The 10,697-nt window shown below is 42.6% G+C and overlaps 1 pseudogene; it reads right to left on the bottom strand.

The window, feature by feature from the left end:
• Positions 1-9,796: 9,796 nt before the first annotated feature.
• Positions 9,797-10,378, bottom strand: LOC114681480 (annotated as a pseudogene).
• Positions 10,379-10,697: the final 319 nt, after the last annotated feature.

The following is a 10,697-nucleotide window of genomic DNA, read 5'->3' as shown; positions in this document are numbered from 1 at the left end:
CAATGTGTAGCCTAGGCTAGCTTCAAACCTATGGTCCTCTTCCTTCAGCCTCCAAGTGCTGGGATTACAGGCATGTACCACTAGGCTTTGCTTCACCTTTATTTCCTTCCTTCCTGATAGGGTCTTATGTAGCCCAGGCTGGCCTGGTACTCATATGTAGCTGAAGATGGCCTTGAACTCCTAATCTTCCTACCTCCCGCCCAAGTGCTAGGATTACAGGTTTGCACTACCATGCCAGGTTTTTGTGGTCCTGGGAATCAAATCCAGGCTTCTTTTCATGTTAGACAAGCACTCAACCATCTCTAGCCAGCCTCAATTCTTTTTTTTTTTTTTGGTTTTTCGAGACAGGGTTTCTCTGTGTAGCTTTGCGCCTTTCCTGGAACTCGCTTTGGAGACCAGGCTGGCCTCGAACTCACAGAGATCCGCCTGCCTCTGCCTCCCGAGTGCTGGGATTAAAGGCGTGCGCCACCACCGCCCGGCCCAGCCTCAATTCTTAAATGAGTTTATAATCATATTTTTCCTGTTTCCTTCTTTGTATTATCTTAGAATGTACATAGAAAATGGAAGAACTTGGTTGAAAATTACTGATACTCTCCCAAAGTGTTGGACATTTGTTATTTGAAAAATACTCCTCTGATAATAGAAACAGCAGTTTGTTGATTTGGCTTGGCTTTTTTTTTTTTTTAACTATAAGTACACAGCACTTAGTGCATTTGTATTTGGCAGTACTTGGGCTATTACGACTATGGCTGACTCAACCTGTCCATATGCTGGCCCAACAAGAAATGCTGGTTTTCTGTTTTTGTTAGGATACTAATTTCAAAACAAAAATATATCACATCCCATTTCCTGGCTATCATATATAAACTACCTTCTCTTTATTTCCCCAATTCTTGGTAATTTGCCAACTGCCCTTGTAAGTAGTTCAGTTAATTGCAACTCACTACCGTGATTCTACTCTCCTAAAAAGGAGGTTGGGTGGGTTGCTTCCTGTTTTGTTTGTTTGATTGGTTGATTGCAGTACTGGCAATTGAACCCAGGACCCCACACATGCTCACCAGACATTCTCCCACTTGCTACACTAGCCTGAACTTACCACCTTAAGAGAACTTTTTCTATCCTCAGAATTATTAGAAACTAAACCTGTGTGTAGTTCATTACTATGGGAAATGCGGTGACACTCGTGCTTCTCCCAAGCCTTCTCTTCTCCAATACAGAGCTCAGATGGACAAGGTGGTGTCCCCCTTCAGGTCACTCCTCATAAGTGTCCTTCAAATGTGGCTCTTTGGAAACTGAAAGCTTCCCTCCACTGTTCACTCAGGGCCTCCCAAAATGTGTAAGTAAGTGTGTGTCCTGTGATGACATTCTTTTTTTTTTTTTTTTTTTTTTTTTTTTTTGGTTTTTCGAGACAGGGTTTCTCCATGTAGTTTTGGTGCCTGTCCTGGATCTCGCTCTGTAGCCCAGGCTGGCCTCAAACTCACAGAGATCCACCTGTCCCTGCCTCCCGAGAGCTGGGATTAAGCCTGGCTTAATGATGACATTCTTGATGTGAGAACTTTGAGGTCACCTGTGCATCACTGTCTACCTATAGCCTGTGGTGGCTGCTGTGTCTGCTGTAAATACTACTAAAGACTCTTAACTACACTTTGAGAGGAAGCCGAAGCAATTCCAGTCTCCTTCACTTTTGAATAACAAATACAGCCAGCCATAGGTCATTTACCCACAGCATGAGACAGAGTTGAAGCACACCACATTATTCCACTGAAGATTACCACTAATACATAACATTTTCTTTGCAGTACCTTAAAAGATAAGACCTGAGCCAGGTGGTGGTGGCACATGCCTTTAATTCCAGCACTCGAGAGGCAGAGGCAGGTGGATCTCTGTGAGTTCAAGGCCAGCCTGGTCTAAAACATGAGTTCCAGGACAGCCAGGACTGTTACACAGAAAAAAACCTGTCTCAAAAAATAAAAGGCAAGACCTGGTTTCCATACAGTTGGCGTATGTTTGGCCAGTGATCTCTGTAAATGTAATTACTACCTGCTGTATTCTGAATTACATGATCTTGTATTGGGAAACAAATGGGTTAAATTTCCCTCCAGAACATTTTCTGAGTATTTGGTGCCAAGGAAATGGTCCTAGTTGTAGAAGACCCTAGATTAAGTCTATTTTTTTCTGGCTATGTTATCCTGGGCTTGTTATTTAATCTGAAGTATACAAGCCACCTACAAAGTAAGAATAAAGCTCCTATAGTGTTAGGAGAACAGTGAGATTATATGGCATGGTTTCATAAATTGAAAGCACCACCCAAATGTAAGGTCCCTTAATGGAAACTCTTTCAAAATTCAAAATAAAGGCACACCTATATTAACTAATGTATATATGTATTGCATATTATATATTCATGTCAAATGAAGTTTTATACCTAGTAAGGTTATGAGGAAATACATTGAAAATTTTGAACGTTAGGTTTTGATTCATGGGTAAATGCTGTATACATGAAAGGGAGAATCAGTTATTTCAGGGCAGTGGCGCTCTGTGGCTTTTCCTTTAAAGTCTTTCTGAGTACTCAGTTCAGGTCAATAAACTTTTATTGACCACTCATTGGGCCACACCCAGTAATGCACTCTCTGGATAGAGATAACTATGAATGTACACTTGTAGCATGAATTCTAATTGGTCTTAATAATAAAATCCCAGAGTCAGATATAGGGGTAAATGCTGGAAGATCAGAGAGACAAAGGAGCAAGCCACAGCTCCACCAACTCCTCAGCCTGACAGGGGTGAGCTCCTGTCTCCTCCAGCTTGTATTCCTCTCTCTGCCCAGCCATATCACTTCCTGTCTCCACCTCCTAGTGCTGGGATTAAAGGCATGAGCCTCCACCGACTGGCTCTGTTTCTCTTTTAGACTGGATCAATCTCATGTAACCCAGGGTGGCCTGGAACTCCTGGTCTTCCTACTTCCTCCTCCAAGGTGCTAGGATTAAAGGTATGTGCCACCACTTCCTGGCCTCTATGGTTAACTAGTGGCTAGCTCCACACTCTGATCTCCAGACAAGCTTTGTGAGAGCACAAGCAAAATATCACCACACCCACTCGTCTTAGGGACTCCCAGTTCATACAGTCTTTCTCAGAGGTTATTGTTTGTACTGATTGAGTATTCCTGGGATAGAACAGCCCATAATTGTAATTTTCTTAAACAGGCATCTCAAGTAACTAGTAAGCGAGAGTTTAACTCTGCACTGAGAAAAGTTCAGGGGTTCTGAGTCTTTGTGTGTATAATAAAGGACACTGAACTATACAAATGTCCTACTCAAAGAACATAATAGTGGGTTTGTCCTCTGTATTCTCTGTCGTTGCTGTTGTTTGGGACTTGTTCTTCCCATGCCAGCCAGGACATACAGACCAGGCCTGCTTCAAAACTCGGGGCAACCTGCCTCAGCCTCCCACTTTCTTGAATTAGAGGTATATGCAACCTTGCATATTTGTTCCCTGGACTTTTAAGCTGGTTTTTGTGCACCTATGTGAAATATGGGAAAGCGAGCCTGCAGAATGATACCCCGGGGACCCTGGCATCCCAGCTTGCCATAGCCCTCACCCCACATTGCTCTCCCTCCAACGCTTCTCCCATATTTCCTCCTCTCTGTGTTTGTGTTTTTCTCACACTCTGGTTCCTCTTAGACTAGCAGTGCATCAGTGTCCAGGTGCTTCCCCTTCCTTTTTCCACGCCAGCACCCCTAGACATGTCATCTTTATTCAAAACAACTTCTTCTATCATTTTTCTAGGTACTAATGAATGCCAGTTAGTATTTTAAAAAGCCAGAATGGGCTGTTTGTTGGTTAATGACCACACACACACACACCAAAACAAAACAAAACAAAAAAAAACAAAAAACCATAGGATCAAACACAGGAATCAAAAGTAATATTGGGGTCTGGGAGCGTGGCTCAGTTGGTAGAGTACTTGCCTAGCATACTTGAAACTCTGGGTTCGATCTCCAACACTGCATAAACCAGGTATAGTAGTACATTCCTTTAATCACATCATTTAAGAGGTGGATGCAGAGGAATGAGAAGTTCCAGGTCATCTTCAGCTACATAATGAGTTCAAGTCCTGCCTGGACTACATGAGGCTCTTTTTTTTTTTTTTTTTTTTTTTTTTTTTTTTTTTTTTTTTTTTTTGAGGCTCTCTTATTTAAAAAAAAAAAATGTTTTTAAAAAGTAATGGGCCAAATCTGGTGGTATATGCCTGAAATCCCAGCACTCAGGAGGCTGAGGCAAGAGAATAGCTAGTTTGAGGTTAACCTGGGTTTCATTTTGAGAGCACTCCAAACAGACAAAAATCTGGAGGTTCAACTAGTAGTCTGTCTTTATGATCTGTGTTTCTAAAGGTGATTTCTATGGCATCTCTCCTGGCATTGCTTCTTGAATACAATGACTTGGCAGGTGACTTCTCAAGAATGGATCTGTACTGCTTCACCATATATCCCCAGGGCCTAACAATGTGCTGTGCATACAGTATTCAGTTAGCATCATCCAGCAAAAAGAAATTCAGGGGCAAACTCAAAGGGATTGGGGTGAAATTGCTGAGGCTTTTCAGCTTATGATTTTCTTCAAGCTTACTCTAATTCTAGACAAGTTTCTTGTCTCCTGTTTAAAGCGGTTACTACTTAAATCATCTAATTCAACACATGTCCATTGGCTGCTCTGCCTGTCCATGTTGATAACTCAAAAATGAGTTGAAGTGTAAGTTGATATGTCTTCTGTCCCCATGGAGGTGGTGAATAACTTCTAATTTCATCTGAACACACCTCTTGTTGAGCAGTGCTCTGATACTGCGGCAGAGATCTGCCCACCTCTTTCCTCAGAAGGATCTAGAAGTTCCAAGAAACTAGTCTTTATTCATCTTGGTGTTCTTCTGCTGCACTTGAGGTGGTAGTTTCTCGGCAAATCTTTAATGAGAATTGATGCCATTCACATAAATAACCATTCCTATGTATATTTGGATATAAGCATAATATTTTGTATTTGAAAGAAGTGCATGCTTTTCTAAGTGGTTTTTTTTTTGAGGTTTAAATGATAAATAACTAGATACTGAAAAAAAAACTGAGTTGCTTTTTACACCTATTACATTTTTCAGGCCTGACGTGGTACATTCTTATAATCCCAATATTCAGAACCCTGAGCCAGGAGTATTAACCACAAATTTGAGGAGAGCCTATATAGCAAGACTCGGGAGGGTACAGGGAAAGGAAAGAGCAGGACTGGGGGTGTGGGTCAGTTGTAGAGCACTTATTCTTGTTTCGGTTCCCAGGACCTCATAAAACCAGACATGGTGGTACATGTCTATAATCCCAGAAGCACTCAGGAGGTAGAGACAAGTCCAGAAGTTTACCATCATCCTTGGTTACAAGAGACTCTGTCTTTAAAGAAATCCTAAAAAAAAAGTGGAGTTTTGTTTTTGTTTGTTTGTTTGCTTTTTTCCTTTAGAATATCTACTTAGTAGCAATCTATCTTTCCAGACTAGATTGTAGCTCTGTAACAGAGCTCCTAGAATGCTCAAGGTTCTGGGTTGAATCTCCAGCATTGCAAAAGAAATAAAAAGAAAACATTTTAAATTGGCCGTGGTATTGGACACCTTGTAATCTCAGCACTAAGGATGGTAAAGCACAGGATTGCCATGATTTCAAGGCTAGCCTGGGCTCCGTAGTAACAACCCAGCAAGAGAGGAACATCAAAACTATGTCTCTAAACACCAAGCCAAACAAAACACACTTCCTTTGCCCCATCTCACCTTCTCCAGTCAGCCAATGGGTTCCTAGCAAACATTGTTGAAGCCTTTGCTGAATAGCTAGACACACCTACCCAGAATGGACCTGTCTCATTTAAGTGCCTCAAGGGTCAGAGAAAGAAATGACAGTGCTCACAAAACACACACACACACACACACACACACACACACACACACACACACACCGCACCGTGCTCTAGCAGGTCACAGATGGGGTAGATGTTGGGGTGGGCCAACACATAACCCTGGGTTGGGCCTGGGTCCTTGCAGGGTTGGTCAGCCTAGCAGCTCTCCCCATCTTCACGACCAGGGTGGGCTCTCCAGGATCGCCCTGGCTAGTTCACCCTCTGCACAGATGAGCAAGGGGCGGGGCCAGTTCTCCAGCTTTCTCCCTGGTTAGTACTTAGATGGGAGGCTCTTGTTTTTTAAAGATTTATTTTTGTTTTTATTTATGTGTGTATCTGAATGTAGGCCACATGCGTGTGGGTATCTGTGGAGGCCAAGAGAGGATATCAGATTCTCTGGAGCTGGAGTTGTGAGCTGCTCAATGTGGATATGAGGTCCAAGGAAAGTGCAGAAAGTACTCAACTGTTGAGTCCATCTCTCCAACCCTTCTTATTTAAAAAAAATATTTTTATTATAATTCAATTTCTTATCGATAAATTCGCCCATTTGAGCTTAAGTAAATTTAAGATGGGTATCTGCTTTTACTGTTAAAGGAAGAGAGGTTAGGCTGGGAATGTAATGTTGGAGAGTGCTTGCCCAGCGTGCATGAGGCTCTGGGTCACTAGGCTGCGTGACTTAGAGGATTCTCTTTTCTTTCTTTCTTTCTTTCTTTCTTTCTTTCTTTCTTTCTTTCTTTCTTTCTTTCTTTCTTTCTTTCTTTCTTTCTTTCCTTTTTTTTTTTTTTTGGTTTTTCAAGACAGAGTTTCTCTGTGTAGCTTTGCGCCTTTCCTAGAACTCTCTCTGTAGCCCAGGCTGGCCTCGAACTCACAGAGATCTGCCTGCCTCTGCCTCCCGAGTGCTGGGATTAAAGGCATGTGCCACCACAGACTGGCGAGGATTCTCTTTTCTATTTAGGTGTTTTGTTGTTGTTGTTGTTCATACTCACGTGTTACCCCAGAATTTATGTTAATCAGGATATTATTTAGATGAGGAATTCCTCATAATAAGATGCTGTAGCAGGCTAAGTGTCTTCTTTGCTTTTTAGGATTCTTAATATCCTAAGTCACAAGAAATAAAACAACAAAAACAGAACAAGTACATGAGGCTTACTTACAGAGGAGGTTGGACAGGAATCAGGTATTATGGAACTATCCATTGGATGAAAGAGGTCTTTAAGAACCAGGATGTTGTACAGATTTCCAAAGCATCTATCTTTAAATATTCTACCTTCAGGAACTATATATATATATATATTTGGTTTTTTCAAGACAGAGTTTCTCTGTGTAGTTTTGGTGCCTGTCCTGGATCTCTCTCTGTAGACCAGGCTGGCTACGAATTCACAGAGATCTGCCTGCCTCTGCCTCCTGAGTACTGGGATTAAAGGCATGTGCCACCGCTGCCCAGCCTTCAGGAACTGTATTATGAGTTCTCTTGCGATAGGCCTTGCCTATGTATCGAGCTAGTCTAAACTAAAAACCGGAAGAGACTTAAACAAGTGTGTGTGCCTAGAGCAGCCCGGAATATGCTATTGACCTCATCATGAGCAATGATGACCAGGCCTACGAAAGTAAGAGAACAATCTCAGTCTTCAGAAACAAAGCCCAATGTTTTATACACACATTTATCATCATCAGACAAGGTCTTGACATGTTGTCTTGGCCTGGAACTCACAGAAATCCACCTGCCCCTGCCTACTGAGTGCTAGGGTTAAAGCCATGTGCCATCACACTCTTTCAACCCTGGTGTATGCCAGAGCATGCCCTCTCAAACATTTTTAAAAACAATTATGGAAAACAGGAATTGTTAACTGCTAAGTTCATTGATTGGATCAGAGAAATTTCAGAGGAAAATCTTTGAGGTTTTTTTTCCCTAGAACATTATGAAAATATTACATTACAATTGCTGCCAACATATTTCTAACCACTCTAGGAAAAGAAAACAACAAACGAATTTCCAACTCTTGAGATATATAGACCCTAGATATGCTTGCATGTCATTGGACTTCAACTGCTTTCCTTTTTTAGTCAATTGTGTTTAATATGCTTTATATGTCTAATCCCCATGGAGCTGTCATTTAGAAGGGGGCTGAGCCGGAAGCTGTTTTAATTCTGGCTTTTGTTTCAGCCACTAAATGTAATGCTGCATGATTGTTGACCCAACAATAATCCAGTTTAAAAAAAAAAAAAGTCTCCAGGGTTACTATATCATCAAAATTAACCCTGATTACATCAAATTATGTCGAAACAGACCACAGATGTTTGCCCTGTTGCAGCAACTGCTTGAGGGCTCATCCAGAAGATGCATCTGGGTGTCAGGAAGATATGTTTGGGGGTTATTTTTGCTCCACAATACAAATGTGCGAGAGAAAACACACTGTTCTCTCTCCAACACACTGTTCTCTCTCCAATGCTTGGCGGGAGCTGAAAACTTTGTGGCTTGTCCAGCAGTTAAAAATCATCTCCATTCCCAAAGAGAAGGGACCCAAGACCTTTTTTTTTTTTTTTAGAGATTTTATTTATTTATTTATTTATTTATTTATTTAATTAATTTTATTTTTCAGAGCTGAGACTGAACCCAGGGCCTTGCACTTGCTAGGCAAGTGCTCTACCACTGAGCTAAATCCCCAACCCCTATTTATTTATTTTATGTATATGAGTGCTCTATCTGCATGTGCACCTTTATGGTGGAAGAGGACATCAGATCCCACTATAGATGGTTGTGAGCCACCATGTGGTTGCTGGGAATTGAACTCAGGACCTCTGGAAGAGCAGCCAGTGCTCTCAACCGCTGAGCCATCTCTCCAGCCCCGACCCAAGACCTTTTGTCTAATTTTCTGTAAGGGGGAAAATAGCGTAAGAAGGAAAGTCAAACCCATTGAACACGCTCTTGTGAACAAAGACCTGATTAGAGAAAAGGTGGGGTTTTCCTTAGGATGCAAGCGGTGGTGTGCTAGAGCTGGCTCGGGCCAGGTGATGAGAGTGGATTGTTCAGTCGTAAACTGTCTTATGAGCTGGTTGTTAAATAATATTTAAGTTGTCGTAAAAAACGAAAAGTAAGTATTGGAGAAGATGTGGACAGGTTAGAACCCTGCTCACACATTGCAGGTAGGTATAGCTGCTATGGAAAATAATCCGGCAGTGCTTAAATAGTTGGACAGGGCACTGGAGAGAAAGCTCAGCAGATCAGAGCGTGTGCTTCTCTTGCAGAGCATTGGGGTCTGTTTCCCAGCACCCGCATGGTGACTCATAAAAGTTGTAACTTCAGTTCCAGGGGTCTGACATCATCTCTGGGCTCTGTAGGCTCCTGTGCACATATACTCATTCAAGAAAACAGTCATACATATAAAATATGAAAATAAATACTTTTTAAAAGTTGAAAAGACCAGATCTGCTGGGGCTACTATTATGGTTTAGATTTGAAATATCCCTTACAGGCTCGGGTTCTGAATGCTTATTTCCCAGCTGGTGATGGTAGTTGGAAGGCTGTGGAACCTTTAAGAGGTGGGGCCTAGCTGACAGAAGTAGGTCCTTAGGGCCAGGATTTTGAAGACTATACTTGCCACCATCCCCACCCCATTCCAGTTCCCTTCTCCCTTCCTGGTTCTGTGCTGTGAAGAGTTTCTGCCACATACTCTCACTGCCATCAACTTGCAATGCATGCCCGGTATGGTGGTGCATACCTTCAACCTCAGCAGTTGGCAGACAGATCTCTCAGGAATTTGAGACTAGACTGCATAGCGCCAAGCCAGTCAGGGCTACATAGTGAGACGCTGTCTTTCTCCCCCCCCTTTTTTTTTCTGTCCTAAATTGTTTATTATGAATTTTGCCAACATTGTGTGTATTAGCGGTAATGGTGGAGCTGGGGAGTATTTCGCCTTCTCCAGGATGCAAGGCAGCCACCAATAGTGTAGTGGAACTTGCAGCACTTTTCTGAGGCCACGGCTCTTGCAGTCCACGGATGTCAGCCCACGCATCTCTCCGTGCTTGTGGGACAGGGTGTCAGGGTTCCTTCTATTACTTTTATGGAATGAATCAATGAGGATCACCTACAAGAATTTATATGGAATTTTCACAAACCCAATTTCAGGACTCTCCAAGCGTCCAGCTCCAGCTCTCTCTTCAGCAACAGACTGATAGCTTCCAGCAAACCTGAGCTGGGTAACACTATGATGGAGAGGCTTGCCATAAGTTGCACCCTTAGAACTGGGCATTTGCAGCCACCACCTGGACACAAACCCTGTATATGACATGACCTTGTTTGGCCTTATATCCCAGCCTATGCACTTTATCTGGTCAGGCAGGGCTGGTAGCCCTGTGAGGAACGGAGAGCCGGAGGTGTTGCCAGGGCAAACCCTCAGGAGGAAGCGCATCATGTCGAACTGCTTTACTTCCATAGCTCCTAGATGTATTTGTATGCACCCATGTTGGCTCACCTAATGGCTGCCACCATCATGGAAAGGAGACCCCCATCTTTAAAAAAAAAAAAAAAAGAAAAGGTGGTGGTGGGGTGGGGGAGGCTGGGAAGATTGCTCAGGAACTAAGAGTACTTACTCCTTTTTCAGAGGACCAGAGGACCAGAACTTAGTCCCTAGACCCCTCATGGTGGCTCAAAACCATTCATTACTCCAGCTCCAGGAGAGCCAATGCCCTCTCCTCTATGGGCACCAGACACATGTGGTTCACACATATACATGCAGGCAAACACACACACAAAATCTTTAAAAACATTTTTTTTTGTTTTG

The sequence above is a fragment of the Peromyscus leucopus genome, chromosome 1, assembly GCF_004664715.2.
Source record: "Peromyscus leucopus breed LL Stock chromosome 1, UCI_PerLeu_2.1, whole genome shotgun sequence".
Taxonomy (NCBI): Eukaryota; Metazoa; Chordata; class Mammalia; order Rodentia; family Cricetidae; genus Peromyscus; species Peromyscus leucopus.
The sequence above is the reverse complement of the archived record's forward strand: the minus strand, read 5'-3'. Positions and strand labels throughout refer to the sequence as shown.